The sequence below is a fragment of the Sinocyclocheilus anshuiensis genome, unplaced genomic scaffold (assembly GCF_001515605.1).
Source record: "Sinocyclocheilus anshuiensis isolate Anshui unplaced genomic scaffold, SAMN03320099.WGS_v1.1 scaffold914, whole genome shotgun sequence".
In the NCBI taxonomy this organism is placed as follows: domain Eukaryota; kingdom Metazoa; phylum Chordata; class Actinopteri; order Cypriniformes; family Cyprinidae; genus Sinocyclocheilus; species Sinocyclocheilus anshuiensis.
This window is the reverse complement of record NW_015539870.1, coordinates 2,541,189-2,557,353: the sequence shown is the minus strand read 5'-3', so window position 1 is coordinate 2,557,353 and position 16,165 is coordinate 2,541,189. Positions and strand designations below refer to the sequence as shown.

The 16,165-nt window shown below is 35.7% G+C and overlaps 1 pseudogene; it reads right to left on the bottom strand.

Moving 5' to 3' along the window:
* Positions 1 to 13,453, bottom strand: part of LOC107685111 (polypyrimidine tract-binding protein 3-like) — a 40,411-nt pseudogene extending 26,958 nt beyond the window's left edge.
* Positions 13,454 to 16,165: the final 2,712 nt, after the last annotated feature.

The window sequence follows — 16,165 nt, the reverse complement described above, 5'->3', positions numbered from 1 at the left end:
ATGGGCATAACTTGCTTCTAATTAAACATGTTTTTAGCAAAATTGGTCAGGCAAGAGTGAAGACGCCTTCTAGTATAATTATTATTATTCAGTTAAAAAACAACACAAAACTTAAAACCCTTTTTATCAGCAGTAAACAGCAGGAACTATATTGACCTTGATGTAAGCTAGGCTATCAGCACAAAAACTCCTGGTCTGCTTTGTTATGGCTCCAGTTTTGTGTAACAACAACCATGTTATACTGCGAAGGCCGTTTCGCATCAAGAAACCTAAACAATGAAACAGCTGACTCAACAACAGAGAAAAATATGAGGTCAAATTCAATTCAATGTAGAATTCTGTGCCAGAGCTAATGCTAATGTACTAAATGCTAATGTAATGACAGGGTATTTCAGATTAGCAGTTGACACATACAGGGATTTTAATGGCTGACACTGCACAAGAAAACAGTGTTACCCAAGCTGATCTCCAAGCCTGACAAAGCTGGTTAGGCAGGTCTGTTTTGATGGTTTTAACCAGATAAACTGGATAAGACCAGCAAACCACCCTAGGCTGGTAATAAATCACAAACATTCACAAAATAATATTTGAAAAAAGGAAAAAGTGCATTATCAATTGACAAGGCTGGCAATAGATTTTGAAATTGACAAAGAGAAGCACCGATACACTCTCATGGCAATTCATAACTACTGTACGTTTTGGTGAATTTTTATGAACGAGCACAATCTCATTCAAACGTTTCTGTACCCCTATACACTGAGGTTTAGGGGTGGACCTTTTTTTTTTTTTTTTTTTTTTAATTATACATTTTTGTACAATTTAAATTAGGGATGCACGATATTGGATTTTTGCCAATAACCGATATGCCAATAGTTTTCAACTCATTTTGGCCGATAGCCGATGCCAATATATTCCCAAGTCTCTCCTCAAGTGTGGAAATTATAAGCTAATTATTTTTAGCTAACTTATTTGTTAGAATTAAATAAACAATAATGAAGTTATTTTATAATAACAGTACACTGAAGCTTTGAAAATAACTATAAATAAACTATATATCAATTGCTGCATTTTTTTTTTTCAGAAAGATGCAGTATTAACCTTAACATTTTATTTTAAGATTTAACATTTGTAGATGGTCTAAAGCAAAAGAGTTTGTTTCTGAAAAACTTTTAGAGATCATAATTTGTTTCAAAAATATATCATATTACACATTAATGAATAAATCAGTATATATAGAATTATTAATTTACAAGTGTCATGTTTGTGATTTTTTTATTCGTGTAAGCAATAGCTTCTGACCTTTAAATCAAAACATACTCATGATTTTATGACATCAATTACTGCTTTATTTAATCAGAAACACAGTCTAAATATTATTTGTGTATTTTACTTTCATTTTATTAGAAGTAGGCCAACCGCGCCCCCTACGGAATTAAAACTCCTTACTGAAAGGGCATTAGGACCTGGGGGAGGCTGCTGCTGCTGCCGCTGCACGTGCTATTACTGTTTACTCTATCACACACCAAACGCGTCATTCTGTAAGTGCATTGTCAGTTTAAATGCAGCGATCCAAAACAGTGAATGCAATCACTATTCAGGCAAAACTTTGCTTCAAGAATGAGCCACAATGCTGACGTGATCTAATCGCTACACACCCTGAGCACATGTGAGTTCATGTATTCCTCTTATCGGCAAGACATATCGGCATAATTTTTCATATCGGGCCGATGCCGATATTTATATTTAAAGCCATTATCGGCCGATTCTGATATAGGTCCGATAATATCCTGCATCCCTAATTTAAATAGTATGAATTTATACGAATTTGCAAACAATTCAATAAAATGCAAAATAGTTGCATTTTCTCTTGAGATCTGGTTGGAACTTCCAAAGTCAACACGGGTATTGGCCAATGTATGAATCATTATGTAATGAATATAAATAATATTAGTATTTATCATATGTTTAATATATTTATTATGTAAATTATAGTGTTTAGTCAGTCTAGACAAAACCATTAAACATTAAATCCTACAAAATACTTTCTTGCATTTTAATTACACCTTCTGGCTTTGGCGATTCAGTCTCAAAATCAAGCATTATATAAAAAAAAAAGATTGACTGTACCTTGACTACAAGGAAACGCAATGATTCATGGGAAATGCCAGAAACAGCAGTACTTCATGGAGAAGTGCAAACCATGATCTTCAAAACAATACTAGCATCTCTGTTCCTTTTTGGATTAGTTACAACACAACATGCATCTGCAAATCATACCAGCCATTCAATGCTAGACCACATTTAAAGCCATCATTTTGCAACTATTTCACCAGATCACTAAAATGCAGAAGCACGTCTTAAAGCACTCACTGTGCAGCTTTCATGAGAAGCAGAAAATATCAAAATATAGAAGCTGTCCGGAGGCTATCCCTGGTCACTTCAAACTCTGAAAATAATAGAGACACTGTTTCCCCTTCCAAAGCACAACAACATATTAAGGATTACTGTTTACCAGAGGGAGGATGAGTGAGCGAGAGAAAATAAAAGACAGAGAGGGGTAAGAGAAGATGGGAAGCAGATGATGGGGTCATTTCATTCTGCCCCTCCATTTTATCTCCATTCAGATGCTCAAATAAGAGAATACACTCGCCAACCATTTCACCATCACTGAAGAGTTCATTTTCAGTGCTATCAAAAAAGGTTAAAAAGCAATAAGAATTTCTTTTTACCATAAATTTTGTATCAGTATGATTTTTAGAAGCCATTGTCCACGACACTGACTGAATTTAACAGACTGTAAGAAGATTTTACCTCAACATATCTGTAGACGCACATTCATCTGATAACAAATCCTCAAAATTCAGATGCCAAACAGGCTAATTTACACTTTAGACAGAGAGGGGTAAGAGAAGATGGGAAGCAGATGATGGGGTCATTTCATTCTGCCCCTCCATTTTATCTCCATTCAGACGCTCAAATAACAGCTAATACACTCGCCAACCATTTCACCATCATTGAAGAGTTCATTTTCAGTGCTATCAAAAAAGGTTAAAAAGCAATAAGAATTTCTTTTTACCATAAATTTTGTATCAGTATGATTTTTAGAAGCCATTGTCCACGACACTGACTGAATTTAACAGACTGTAAGAAGATTTTACCTCAACATATCTGTAGACGCACATTCATCTGATAACAAATCCTCAAAATTCAGATGCCAAACAGGCTAATTTACACTTTACACGAAAAAGTATAAAGAAAGAAACAGGGTTCGCTAAAACTTTAACTTTTTAACTTTTGTAAGATTTCTGAACCAATCAAAAAATTCATATTCATAACATATCTGGCTAATACATAAATGATCATAAAAACCCTCAGCATGCTGATCAGGACCCTGAGGCGAAACAGAGGTTTATGTGATAATGAGCGGCTAATTGTAGTGTACTGTACATTATCCTCCTTATTACTAGGCTAGTTAGAAAATAAATAAATGTACATGAAATATTGATTTGAGTTTAAATTATTTTATTATGTAAGTGATACGAGAGACACTAAACTAGCACAGCTGCTATATATTAATTGTTGGAATGCCATTTAGCGAACATTATAGCGCACAATGCTGTAACCAATCAGAATAAAGTGTTATTTCGTCCCACTTGTACACTCCTGGTTACATTAGCAGAAAAGAGAAGTCATTTCAGAGGCAGGGAAAGTTATTAAATGTTCATAAATGATTATGAAAACACATCTGGTGTGAATTGTGAACACTGACGCTTATTAAACAAACAGGGATGTCTTTGATTTCATGTGGTAAAACCTCGTATGAATGACTCAACAAAAAGGCCAAGCCAAATCGCCTCTTTCATCTCTAAAAATGTCTAGACTGTTAATGGAAGTGATGTTGAGGAACAGACAGTACCTGTGGATGGAGTGGAACTGCTCATGGTAGTAAAGCAACACGAGGAGACGGAAACAGGAGGCTCTCCAGATGCCCACTGAAACACATGAATATGAAAGTTTCAGTCAAAATGACAAGTGGGAATCTGAACAAATATGAGAAACCACCCATAACACACTAAAAAAACACCTATTATGCCAAATTTGGATGTAAATATTTTGAAATACCCAATTCAAAGCTGTAAAACCAACCATGATACACTGGAATACACTGGAATAAATTCAAATGTACTCCAAACAGAGTGCTTCACTCATTTATTCTTATTTCGTCGCCATACTTGGATGGTGAGATTATACGTCTGAAATCTCTGAGTTAAAAACACGGACCAGCGTGGCGAGTGCAAAAAAGCAAACAAAAGCCCCTGTGCCGCATTAAAGGACTGTTTTCAGTGCAGAAGGGAAATTTCAGAAGTGCATCAATTCCTTGAGGACGATGTATAACAAGCACACAAAATGCATCCATTAGCTGCAAATTGTTTGTGAGGTGGGCGGATCTAGAATACAATATATTCAGCTGCAAGATGGCTGGCACGTGATGCTGCCCTCAGATAGTCACACTCGAGAGGAAATGTCTCCATTTGTGTTGTATTTCCTGAGCGAGGCACTTACAGCTCAGGGAATACTGTCGTAATTGTCTTCCTTGTCGGTTTCTAATTTTAGAGCTTTTTTTGACTGTGTTGGATTTCTTGTGCTAGACAATAAAAGAATGTGCAGAATTTAGACATTTTATGTTTGGTCTACTTCCTTAATATATATATATATATATATATATATATATTTGTGCAATTCAAAAGTTGCATAAACCAGTGTTCTTTTAGTATTATATTTATATACTTTTATAGTATTTTACATTTTTCAAATTAGCCGTTATTTTAATAATTTCAGTTTTCATTTTAATTTAAGTTTTGGTCATTTTTAAATTTAAAATTTAAATGTAGTCATTTTAGTACTTTATCTTAAACTTATTTTTAGTTTAACTCCATCAGTTTCCATCTACTATTTATATTTTATTTAAGTTTTTTCAATTAATAAAAATTACTTTTAATAGTTTTAGTTTTAGATAACAATAACAGCTCTGGTTTAAACCAATGTAAGCAAATGTCATCTCTCCTATTAACTAATGCCAAACTGTACAGTTGTAAACATCACAACTTCAATGGTTAGCGAAAACCAAAAGCACATAGGAAATTCTAAATCAGAAAAACTAAACGATATCATACAACAGTTAGTTCCAGTCCTCAAATTTGATTGGCCGAGAAGCGTTCCAAGATTGAGTGGTGTGAAAGTGGAGTTGTGTGATTTTTTCCTTGAACGAAGAGGGGGTTTGTTGAAAGCTTGCGAAAGATTGCTGGGGAAAAAAACTGCAGGATCGCTCGTCACGGGTTTCTCTCAGCTGTGATTGGAGTGAGAAATGGAAAACCTGGAGCGGAGCTAAGCACAGGATGCTTTGAGCGGGAATGTGAAACTGCTTTTGTGCCACTCACATACTTTGTTCCATTTTTTATTTTATTTTATTATTATTATTTATGTTTTTGTTTTTTTTTGCGTTACTTCGCAAATAAAATCTTTATCTTTTTCTTTATTTGGAACTATTTTCATTGGCAGATTAAAAATATGCAAACTAACTGGCTGAATTTTTACTTCTTGTAATAGAACTGTTGTATACAAGCAATTAGTGTTGTCAAAAGTACCGATGTCGGTACCAGTCGGTACTGAAATTCTAAAAATGTGACAATGCCGACATTCCCCACTAGCATTTTGGCCATTTTTAAAATACTGACTGGTATCGACATCGGTACTTTTGACAACACTAAAAGCAATATCACACTCACAAACTGGATTATTGTACTGAATATCTGCAGAGCTGCGGTTTGGCCATTCACACCCTTGTGATATTACTTAACCATAATGTTATGAAATGAAAGGGTCATTTAAAGATCAGTCATCATGGTTGACATGCCACAACCATGAGGATATTAGAATAAGAACGAGCTCATTTACATACCAATGCTGTCAGTATGTTTTTCACCAGTTTTCACATACAAAAAAATTAGCCAATCACAACAAAGGTCATTTACATTTAGAAGTCTTAAAGGTATAGAAGCAAAACCAGACTGTTTAATTCTAAAGAACAGAGATGGTGGAAATGTCTCACAAAATAAAATGACAAGAAGCCTTGAATAACATTGCATGCAGACTTCAGGAAAAAACAAACTGCTACAAAAGGTCAGAGGCATGGCCTGATGGGTACAGCATGTGCTTCGACATTTTGTGTATGTGGGAGACTCGAGTTTGAATCCAGGTTAGGTCATTTCCTGATCCGATTTGTCCCTCCACACGCCCATGTTTCCTGTCTGCTCTCTCACAGTCTAAATCAATAAAATGGCTAAAATCCCAAAAATGGCCCCTGTAACAAATGGTCAACAGGTATTTGCAGGCCAAACACCAATGTTAACTAAAGCCTCATGCATATAGATAGAGAAAAAACAACCAATAAAGTGCAGCCAAGCAGACATCTGAGATCTACTGCAGATGTAAACGAGACGAGGCAGATTTTTATGAGGCTCTTATTAATAATGAGTTCATGCACAGGGTCATGCGTGAAACACGCAGCAGCTCGCTCCACCGTTTGTGTTATTCAACTCAGCCAGGTGTTGTTGGAAGGGAGAGCTCGCTTCACAGGCGGAGCCACCGCCATGCCGTCTCCCTATTGGTGCATTACTGTCACCTCAGCCTACCAGGAAAGAACACAAAGCTTCTCTTTGCTTTTTTTATACGAAATTCAAATGAGTCCAGGCAGAGTATGAATATGCAAAAAAAAAGGAACAAAAACGATAGAATCTCTTTACACTTTACAGCTAAGCCCCTCTCTGATGTCTGTGACATTTTGTGCGCTGAGACGGGCTGCGGGTGATGAAACACGACACTGATGGTCAGCGCCCGCATAGTAATCGCCATTTCTCTGAACACGCCCTCTGAGGGTCACGCGGCCTCACCGGCACACGCTGCACGTCAGCATAAAACTAGTGATCAATTAGATTTTGTATTAAGAAAATTAAGCCATTTTCAGCCCCATTAGGATCTGTTGCATAATTTTTTTCCCATTATTTTTATGACAGTTAGTCACATTTCCCTCCAGTAGTCATTACCGTAACGCAAAAACTCATTCCTTTAATATCATCTACATCAGCCAGCTAGATCATTTTATCTTGGTGATATATTTACATCAGAAGAATTTACAAAACAACAATATTCAATATAACACAGAAAACCAAAGGTTTCAGTTTTGCTAGACAGAAAACGTACATCAACAAATGTAAGGTTTGTATTACATAAGGCTCATTCACATCAAGGACATTAATTATAACTATAAAATTATTATTAGCACTGAAATTCTGTGTGAATAGTGCAAACCACAGCACAGCAGGCATAAAAATTGTTTTGCACCAACTAACATAAAATTAGTATGTAAGGCCTGTTCACACCAAGGATGTTAACTATAACAATAACTATAAAATATAGAGAATAGCTGAAACTTTGCAAGAATTGGGAAAACCAAACTACGCCAGGCATTAAAAAGTACATTAACGAACTTAAGATTCATACATAAGGTCCGTTTACACCAATAACTATAGGACAATAACTATAACGATGCCTAAAACAATAACATTTCAAAAATTGCTGTAATTCTATGAATATAGCATCACAGCTATAACGATAACAGCACAAAGGAACTATATCGCTGAAATCACTTTCAGAACAATTTTTTTTTCAGCTGATGAACGATAAAAACATTGACAGCCAATCAGAATCCAACCTGCTTTACAGAGCTCTTGCACTTAAAGCGACATAATGCATTGGTGTGGAGGCTAATATTTATTATTGTTATAGTTATTTTTATAATGATGTTTTTTTGGAATGAGCAGGCTCTAGCACTTGCCTGACTCAGGAAGTGACCGTTCTGTTAACTGCCCCAAACACTATTAGGAATAAACTTGAAAATAACACTGTTGAATCATTACTGTAATGAGAATATGGAGAGATAATGAGGTTCATTGTCCTGAAAATTCATTTGAAGCCTGTTCAAATAAGCTTCATTTTCTTTTTGCAAAATCTTATTATTTTTTATTATTATTATTTTGAGGTGAAATATGACCTGTGACTGGTTGCATAAACTGCTTAGACTAGTCTTAAAATTTAGACACCTATCTTTTTTCTGCAAGACTGCTCATAACTTTTTTAAGTCAGTTACATAAAAACTTAGACTGCTGTCATTTGAATCTGTAAAGTAAGACTGATAAAAACTTTGTGAACTGCTATGTCAAACTAGTTCTTAAGACACAGTCTTAATGTGGTGACTATGTTTATGCAACTGGCCTCTGGACATGTTTTCATGAGTTTCACACTGTCAACATCACTGTAAGTCGTTTCGTTTGTTCTCCTCCAGGTGTTCTACTTCTATTAATTAATTAAAAAATGCATCTTTCTTGTTTATCTCTCTGCGCATTCACTAAACAAAGCTTTACTGGGTGCGAATGCAAATGAAAATGCACAGGTGTGACTGGATTTCTTGATAGTGGGGACGTTGTTTCCACAACAGCAAACAAAAAGCTGCTACTGCTGCTGCTACTCGTTGCTTTATGTTATTCATAAGACATGTTGCTGTTGCAAAAAACAAAACAAAAAAAACAATCTGCTGGGGAAATTAAAACTTTTAAATGGTCTTTTTAAAATGGAGCGGAGAAGAAGACAAAGATAGTTAATAATGGCTTGATCGTTTTATAGCCTGGCTGGGGGATATTCTGTAATTAACAGGGGTAGAGAAAATGAAATCAGGTTGTCAGGGTTGCAGAAGTTAATGTAAAAGTGCAATTTTCACCGTTCATTAATCTAGACAGCATATCGCTGGAGGTTATCTGCAGGATTTTTTATTTAAGTGTGGACAAGCTATTGTTTTGACACGCAGCATCAGGGTATTGCTGAGAAAACAGGGTGTAGACTAAAAACAAACATGAGAGCTTTTCTTAAAGAAATAGTACACCCAAAAATGAAAGTTTTGTTATTTACTCAGCCTCACTTTACTGAAACTTGCTGCATCATGTTTGGTTACAACACATGTGTGAACCAAAGTTATTCAGCGTCACTGTTGTCAACCTGGCGTGATTCGTCCTGATGCACCATATTTAAATATAAGCAAACTAGGGCTGCATAATATTGAAAAAAAAAACATATATATATATATATATATATATATATACTGTATATATCACTGAAAAGCAAAATATTGCAATGTCAGTTTTTTTTTTAGATTAATATTAATAGTAATCTTATTCTTTCTAGAATGATGTTGGTGAATTTGTTAGGGAGCACATATGCATAGAAAATTATATACATATCTATATCTTCTGTGGAACACAAAAGGAGATGTTTTGAAGAATGCTCGTGCTGCTCTTTTCCATACAATGAAGAAGAAAGAGAGAGAGAGAGCAAACCACTTTCAGTAACCATAAAGTGAACAGAGTGAACTCTTCATAGACCACTGATTTTGACACATTCAATATGATTCTAAAATAATAACATGATTTTTACTGTGCTTATTATTAATGAAAAATATTAAACAACAGCATGCTGTTTAGTAAATGGACAAAACCACTTAATAACCATGCATATATAAATTTAATATTGCAGCCTGCCTGATTTGACATAATACTGTAATATGGATTTTATTTCAATATATCATGCACCCCTAAGGCAAAGGCAAATGAGAGCTGAGATTTTCAGTGTTTTTTTTTTTTCAGTTATTTTTGCTCTGTCATGCTAAGCCAACATTTTAGAGAAAACAGCACAAAGAGCTTGCTTTATCATTTTCGGATCTCGACAGCCCAAGCCCCTTATTCAGTTTCATTGTATGGAAAAGAGCAGCATGAACATTCTTCAAAACACCTTCTTTTGTGTTCCACAAAAGCTTTAGCTTTAGGGCAAATAATCATTTTTGGGTGAACCATTTCGGAAAGACAATAAAACCACTTTACTCACATGGCAACAGAGAACAAACTATTAACTATTATGAAAAACCAGCAATTGATGCAGCAATTGATCCTATGGGCACTGTGGGATGCTCGGTTGCTGTTTTTTATGTTGAAAGCAGCAAAGAGAATAACCATGGAAACAGAAGGAGGGGGGGTGTTTCAAAGGGAGGTTTTGCCTTATGTAATATTCAGTACCAAAGATGCCACCAAAGAGGATATCAGGACAAACTGCCCTCACAGCTCTAAGTTACAGCTAAAATTCACAATACAAACATAGCGTTTATAATGCAATTATAAAAAAACGTAGTACACCAAGTCCATCTATAAACAAAGGCATTTCACACGCATCTGTCTGAAACAGGCAGTAAATACCTGCCTGCGCCGGCCGGTGAAAGAAAAACTACCACTTCTCTGGAAAGGCACAAATATTGTACAGCTGACAGCGAACAAATCAATATCCTCAAGTCTCAAGCCATCCGCTTCTACTGGGTTTCACCACAACATGTTGCTGTGCCAAATTGCCCTGTTACCACGAACATTGCCAGACAATAACATTTTCCATCAGACCAAATTGAGGAACTGAAGAGTGAATTTGTGGCTGAGAGCTCTCCGTCAGAGCAGGGAAGAGGCTGTTTGGATGTACGCCAGGCTCAGATGATCTTTAGTTTTATCAATCTCCTCATGCGACGGACTCAAAACAAACTAAACGAGCGCCTGGCCTCCCAGCTTGGGCTTAAAGGGAAATGCAGGACTAACGTTGTTCTCCTGCAGCGCGAGCAATTTTGAAATGAATATCAAAGCCGTTAGACAGACAACCTTCCTTCCTGACGGAGATATTATGCAACGTGTGAATAATTCCTCAGCCATTTGATGTTTCTTTGATGGCCTTGTTATTCGAGTTATTGGATCTACAGATCATGCGTGCAGAGGCAGGCATCAAAATTTGCGCAATAATATCTCAGAGGGTGCTATTGACAGGGCAGGCAAATAACTGTGTGATTAAATAACTGAATGATCTGTGAAATATAAAGGTGTTTAAACCTGCAGGTTAGGATTATGCATCATGGCTCGGCCTGAAAGGAGATCAAGTGTACACTAAAAATCATTTTAGTTTTTGTCTTCTTTTTCAATTAAAGTATCTAAACATCTTGAAATAAATTACATTTACAAGATAAGACTTTTTTTCAGAAAAGTTTCACATGTACATTGGCAAAGTATGAACCTGTTTTAAGCATGAATCTCCATGAATTCATGCTTTAAACAAAATGTAAAATTATTTGTCAGTAATGTAAGAAAATAAACATTGAATTTTAGATATACATATTTAAATATTTAAATAAATGTAAATATTGAATTCTAGATATACATATTTAAATAAATGCAAATATTGAATCCTAGAAATACATATTTAACTTTAAAAAAATGTTTACAATGAATTTTAGATATACATATTAAACGTTTTTAATAAGCTTTTATACTGAATTTTAGAAAAATACATTTTCAAATATTATATATATATATATATATATGTAAAAACACTTTTTTACACCCATACATTTTTAAATATTTAAATAAACACATTTAATTGTAGATATACATATTTAAATATCTTGGCATGCCTTATGTTATCATCTAACAAGTTTGCTTATAACTTTAATAGTCTTTTAAAGGATGTTTGGGCACTTTTACTTGAAAACAAGATCAAAATACTGATTTTTTGGAGTGTAAATGTAACACATCAAAGGGACGAGGGGTGTGGAGTCTATGTTCTTTGAACAAACAGGGTTCTTCATCTGCCATCATATCTAATCATTTCCTCCGATTCACTTTCTCAGACTGTGATGGAAGATAATTAATTGTCTGTCTGTTTTTTTTTTATCTCAGAGGGACCCCGCTGTGTGCATCGAGTGCGTGAACGTGTTTAGTCTGCCTGAGTAACTGTTTTAACCTCTTTCTCTCTCCCACTTTTTATTGCGATCATCAAGTCATGCATTTGGACCAGACCTTCCAAACAACAACTGAATTTCACCTAAAAAGGAGACAATGATCAAAGAAGACTTTTTTTTAATTTTTTTTTTATATAATTTCTGTTATCGCTAGCATCAACAAATGCAACTGCAAAAAGGATGAGATTTCCCTGAAAATTCTCCCCGTCTTTCATTGTTCATCAAACAGATGGTTTACAATGGTGCCACAATGTCACTCATTTCAGGAATCTGACCTACAAATGGCTCACTTATAACTCTCTCTGCATATTAAGATGGGAAAGGAGAAAGTATTTTAACATTTATTAATTACACATTAATTAAAAAAGTCAAAATCAGGTCAAAACAACCAGCATCATAATGATTTTCCACTATCCACACATGCAGGTACTCAATGTTCAGATAACAGTTCATTGAATGCATCCTCATGAACACATGGTATGGTGCAGATCATTATTAACTGCAACATAAATAACAAAAATAAAATAAAATCAATCTTACAATCTTTCCAAATATTACTGCTTAGTGAACATATATTTTAATACAAGGTTGCCATATTGGAAACACATGGAACAGTAAACCAGGTGTCAACAAGGACTTTCATCAACAGATGGAGTCTATAGTGCAATGAAGCAGAAAAACGGTTCGTTTATTAAAAATCGTTAAGTGTCATCGGCAGCTTGAGAATTTAGCCAATCCTTGATGCGTAACATGAAAAAAATCTAATGTGCATCAAGGTTTTAGGGTAGAATTCATATAGATCTATAGGAGAAAGTGTGTTTTTACATGCTGTGGCTGGTCATTATACATTTTTCACTATTGTAATCACTTTTAAACGGTGACATTAATTTTTAAAGGAAAAAAAAACATTTCCAGTCTCTCAATTAATAAGGAAAACTGCATGCATTAAAATTGTACACTATTTTTAAAAGGCGCATATGACAGTGTCTTCAAAAGTATTTCATGTGAAAACCTATTAACTTAATGCCTGCAGATATCCAAATAAGCATAGTTTACATTAGTATAGTATTTCTGATATCATAGTCAAAATTAGATTTAAAAAAATAAAGCATTCTCCAAAGCAAACTGTCAAACTACTTGTTTATGACATTTAGACAGTCCACACATTCATATAAATAATTCCACACAACAAATGCTATTTTTCCTATTTAAAGTCAGCCTAAATGTAAAAGTTTGCCATTAAAATAAGAACCACACAAGCACATCTGTACCTTAAACTCATCTCCAGCATGTCAGAATATTCCTGTCTTGATAAGCGACGAGAGAGAATTAAAGAGACAGACAAGACAGAGGGAGGGAGACAGACAGACAGAGAAACAGAGAGAGAGAGTATAAGGAGGAGGAGAGTGAGAGAAGTGCATGAGGGATGAAGGGAAGAGTGACACAGACGGAGCTCAAGAGAACAGTGAGGGTTCGAGAGACACAGACAGAAGGAAAGAAGGGAAGATGAGCCAAGGGAGGAGGAGGAGGGTGTTTCATGGGCATGTGATGTTTGTGTGTGTGTGTGTGTGTGTGTGTGTGTGTGTGAGACAGAGCAAGAGAGAGAGCCAGGATGCACACACTATTGTAAAATGGGACGCTGTCTGTGTGCGTGGACAGAAAGGAGAAAAGAAATGTGAAAAAGAAATGTGTGTGTGTGTACATATTAACCGAAAGCAAACAAGTGAATGTCGTAAACTGTAACCTCATTCCGCTGTTAAGAGGGCCCGAGCATCATAACAGGAACAAGACGGAGAGCAACAGGTTGATGAGCAGTCTCCCTAGAAACAGCGGGAGTGCGCACGGGGAACAGCTGTCCTGTGGTTTCATATTCGCTCGCTGGCTGACACACTGCAAACGATATGGAAGGCCAAAAAAGTCAAAAACACGTGAAATTTTACACATCAACAACGCGTCAAATATGCGTAATTAACACGTATTTATCGCATTAGATACATGTTGTTTGCGTGTGAAAAATATCAGCACTTGAATACGCTTGAAATACGCGTTAAAAATCAGTTTGAATGGGTCAGTGTCATTGGCTGCTGAAAACTTGGTTCAAACCATTTCTGTGAGCTTAAGGGTGTGTACCATTCATAGACTAGGATACCACCATTTAACATGCTATAGATCAGCTTATTCAGCCTTTTTTTAGTCCTTTTTTGTATAGCCTATAGAAATAATATATTTAAATTGCAGTTTTATGAAAAATTATATATTATATTAGAAATAAAATTGCCTCGTTTTTCTCCATGCATGCCTTTTTTAGTAAATAAACATATTAGTGGACATTATAGCTTTAACAGTGATCAAACTTAAGTTAGCATCAAAGCTTTAACATTTGTGTGTGGAAATCAGTTACAGTGGAGGTAAGCAATCAATGCAGGTTTAAGACAGACCATTGTAATCAATATCTGTCTTTGGAAAACAACGTGAGCTTTTCTTGTGCTTACATTTACAGCTATCGCCAGCAGTTATGCACTCATCAGACAAACATGCAGGTGATATTATCCATTTAAATGAATTTAAAGACAAAGTATTTAAATATGGCATTTTAAAATGTATATAAGTATTTAAGACTTTCAGGTCAGGTATAAGAACTTGATTTGGCTTTCCTGACAGCAGAAGTATTCTACCGCTACCACCATTAAAGATCCTCCTATTTCTTTTTCTTTTTCTTTTTTGCATTCGTTTGCATTTTGCTATGCATTCTTGTTATATTTGCTATTTTTCTATATAACAAAAAAAGAAAAGGAAAATAAAAATCCTTCAACAATATCTACTCACCTTTTTCAATTACTAGACAGTGCATGCAAAGTGCTGTATATGCTTTAATGCTTATAACTAACTTTGAAGTTCATTTATAAAGTTAATTTATGCAACAACAAAAAAAAGGTTTCTGCAGCTATTCTATTCTTGACAACTTGACTATTCTTGACTTATATTTATTTTAACCACAAATGTTTGAAATTTCTAATGGCAGCTTTAGAGCAAAATAAGAAAAGTAGTTAATATCTTTAACTGACAAATATGCAGTAGTGGTAGGTACAGTGCAGTAGTGCAAATGGAATGTCAGGATTCAGGAGTACCAAATAAAATGATCAACAGTCTGGAATGAGCAGCACATGAGGCATACTGCAGCACTAACAGTCATAGTGCAATGTTATCTGAGGCAGTGCAGTGCATGGAAGGTGCACTGTTAGTTCAATTCAACAATGCTACTATAATAGTTACTGTGGCTACTATCTGCAAGGACATCATCAATTTGTGGTTTCTATGGTTTTACTACAAAAATGGTTATACAGTTAAAATAAAATTTTAGATCATTTTAGAGATTTAGATCAAATTTGTGGGCTTTCCCTGATACTTGCATGAAATACTTGCATGCTTTTACATGCCTTTACTATACAGCAAATGGAATGTATTGTGTTGCAGTTTATTTATTTCTTTTCAGTATATACTTGTGTGCGGTCATGTATGCAGCCATATATCAAGGTGGGCCTCACACTGTAGGTGTACATTCACAGTTTCATACATTTATCTACTTTGTCCATCAAATAAGGCTTTAACAAAATAGCTAAGAAAGATGACAAGTGACACTGCATTGACTCCCCTTTTAAATTGCTAATTTAACCCTTTACACTTTTTTATATAAGCAGGTTTCACTAATGGCACTTTTCCACTGCATGATACGGCACGGTACGGCTCGGTACGGTTCACTTTTGGGGGGTTTTCCACTGGGTACAGTACCTGGTACCTGGTACTTTTTTTAGTACCACCTCGGTTGGGGTTCCAAGCGAACCGTACCGTTACCAAAACGTGACGTGTAAACTCTGCTGATCACGGATTGGCCGGAGAGAATCGTCACTACCTGCGTCACTGAACTTGCGACACAAACACAAAAGAACCGCTAGATTTAAATCAGCACAGCCAGCGAAGGATCGAACGCAACTGTTTGGAACGAGCGCACCTTTTTTTAACAACCAAAAAGTAGCTGTTCCCCCTGTTGAGGAAGTACAGACGTTCCTCTCGTTGATAGCAGAGGAGTGGATCCAGCGAGAGCTTGATGGGGTGACGCGGAATGAAAAAGTTTTTTAGGAGTCGCGGCAGTAGAGGCGGCGCAACTATAACGACATGTGAATAATCCCGCCCACTCTAAAGCGGTACTGAGCTGCAGTGGAAACGCAAACCGAGCCG